This window comes from Porites lutea, chromosome 1 (genome assembly GCF_958299795.1).
Source record: "Porites lutea chromosome 1, jaPorLute2.1, whole genome shotgun sequence".
Lineage (NCBI taxonomy): Eukaryota > Metazoa > Cnidaria > Anthozoa > Scleractinia > Poritidae > Porites > Porites lutea.
The window spans coordinates 57,856,150-57,859,350 of NC_133201.1; positions in this window are offsets into that span (position 1 = coordinate 57,856,150).

The following is a 3,201-nucleotide window of genomic DNA, read 5'->3' on the forward strand; positions in this document are numbered from 1 at the left end:
AATAACAAAAGCTCCGTTCCCCACCAAAAGAGACAATTATTTCATTTCTACCATGCACAATCTGCAAACTGCCCCAACCCAAGTCCGCTGACATATATTGTTTCGTTCAAGCCAAGTTTCACTATACCGAGATTGTGAAATCTGATTCAAAGTTTGCTATATATGATGGACACTCATCATTTCGACGAGAAGTAGAATATCTCGGAGAAATAATTATTGTAAAGGTTTTTGAAACAACCTTAGGAGATATTTAATTACCTTTCCTGATGCAGGCATTTTGGCTGAGTTTTTAGGTAAAGCTTCACTTGTGAAGGTTTGTGAGTCCAAAATCACACTGTTGATAGCACGACATGTCTTTAGGTCTTTTATAGTCGTTGATGTTCTGTCGACCTGAAGTCAGGTGAAAATCAGGCGAGAAGCTTATCACTGAAACGGACTATGTATAGAGTAAACACTCGCGAATTAGAACCTGGTAGATTAATATATAAGAACGTCCTGGCAGATATTAGCCACTTTAATACCTAACGATACAAGAATCTATTTAGCCAAGCAAGATCAAGCAGTTTCTTACAATTTTTATTATGTGAGTTACAATTAAAATATGATAAACAATTTATCAACCAAGAAGTGTAACTTTGAAATTGTAAATGTAACAAGAACATACCGTACCAAACTCTTAATAAATTCGGTAGTCTGCTTTGTTGGGGTTCTAATAATACAGTTGTGAACAAATTATACCGTATTTTCAAGGACCAAACCCAAGTTTATTTATTTTTCTTGTAATCAACAAACTAATACTCTCAGCTACTCTCCTTCATAATAATTTAAAAGAACCTAGTAGCCTTGCCAAGAAGTAGACCATAAATAAAAGAACCTATTTTGCCAGACTTTAAAAACGTGGGTGCTAATTCGCGGATGTTTACTATATTTCACATAGAACTTAACACCCGATTTCATCTCTGATGTTGTTACACAAAAGTAGATTATTAACTGTAAATCTTGTCATGTGCCTGCATCTTCTGACTTTCTTTAAGTCAAATCAAATGCGAAAGGAAACTTCAAAAAAAAAAAAAAGAATTGAAGACTGAGGGTCTTTGGATTTGCTTTTAATCTCGTAAAACGCATCAATTCCGTGTCTATATGAAGCTATTTTTTTCTGGATACTGTATAAAGCAACTAATGTCGAGGCCCGTCATCAGAGGCCTCCTTCCTCTTCCTGACATAATTATCTTGGAATATCGAAGCCTCAGGAGACCCTAGGGGCGCGCAGGGTACCAATTATTGTGATTATATAAACTGGAATAAGAAAACAAAAATAAGATGGTAAATTATATTTGCCCGATGTATCGATTGTAACGCAAACCTTCAAGGGCGCCAAAAAGAAAAAGGAAGCTCTCCTTGAACGTTGTTGGTGTTGCAAACCGAAATATCGGGCAAATATAAATTACCGTTTAATTTTTGTGTTGTTTATTCATTGCTTCTATCACTCTTCCTGCCGTAAGGATCAGTTTACTGTTTTAATTTTCAAATTTGGTACTGATGATGTTACTCATCCAGGTCTACTAAAGAGTGGCTGACCCTCACTGGTTTGTCGTTGTGGTTTTGCCTTCAAAGGTGTTTTAGAATAGGAAAGGCGCTTCGAAATGAGCGATAGTAGTGTTTTGCACCATAGAAAATCCAATTCATTTTAATGTATTTGAAGGAGGGCTATTAATAGGATTTTTTTCGTGGTTAAATGAGCCAATAACTGGGGGGGCTGGGGGGCTGGGGGGGAGGGGGTGTATAAGTGGCAGTTTAAGGTAACGTGTAAGGTTTTTTTCTGTTTTTCCTTAAAATACACTCATAGCTGAGTAAGAGTTAAACTTAATTTCTGCTTATTGGTTTATTCAACAATTGAAAATTTTAATTGCTTTCACTATTAGTTTCAACTATTTCTAAAAATATACATCTGCCAAAACCTCCGCTTTAAATCTACAAGTATTAGCCACATTTTTCTAGTGACATTATTCCACGGTCCCTCGCCATAACAAAAAACTAAATAATTTTTAAAAGTAACAGCACGTCATAAGTGATTAAGTTTATCTAGTTTCTTCGTAACGTTTGGTTTCGTCGAGGAAGAAACTAAAACATCTTGCATTTTAAATGAGCGTAATTGTAAAACCAAAATAAAAGTAATTGGCAATCATAACAAGCCCTGACATTAAAATTAACCAATCACGATTCGAAGAAAATACTTTGACCGTCTTCAAGAGCTACAATACATACAAACGATTACGAATGACGCTGCACACTTGTGACTGTCGAGAAAGTGCTACATTCCTTTTAAAGCGAATCACAAAGCATAACAATGCAAGATAACTCCGTTTTGCAGTGCTATCCATCATTCTTTATTTTGGTTTCGCATTTTTTTCCGAGGGTTATGTTGTTTTGTTTGTTTCTTAACAAAACCATGTTTTGAAAAAAACAAAAGTCAACTCACCCATTTGAAACGACTTTGCAGGTGTGCCCCTTAGCTAGCACACAATTGTTCACTTAGTTCTCCTCAATTCAAGGAGCCTAAGAAGCAGCGAGTTTATCACGCGGCAACATACAACAATTTTACGGATATTTTTATATTTTATGGTGCGCTTCATAATAACAATCTTTTGATATATTCCATAAGCTTTGACGTAGCAGACTTATCTACGTGATCAAGGTAAATCGATTGATGATGAGCGTGTATACCCAAGAACGCCTTCAATAAACTTGTAATGTTCAATTTCCTTTTATAACAGAATAACAAAGACCAAGAATAAATATATTTCTTTTTTACATGTCTGATTTACGGTCAATTATTTGTTGCCCACACTGAGCCATGAATTAGTTGCCTTGTCACGCAACGATTGAAGGACAATAACATTACTCTATTAAAGGTAGTCTACGTGTGGCCGTACTCTCACCCCACGGAGAAAAGTTTTCCAGTTCCGTCTTCTCCGCGGGGGAGCCTGGGGTACGTAAATAGCCTCCACCGTAGCCATAACTTAGTCGGCCTTGTCACGCCATCCTTCCTCGTCACGCAACAATTGAAGAACAATAAAATTACTTTTTAAGAGGTAGCCCACGTGCAGTCCTTCCCTTACCCCTCGGCAAAACTTTTTCAGTTCCGTCCTCTCCGCTGGGGGGGGGGGGGGGGGGGGGGGTGGTACGTTGATAGCTCCCATC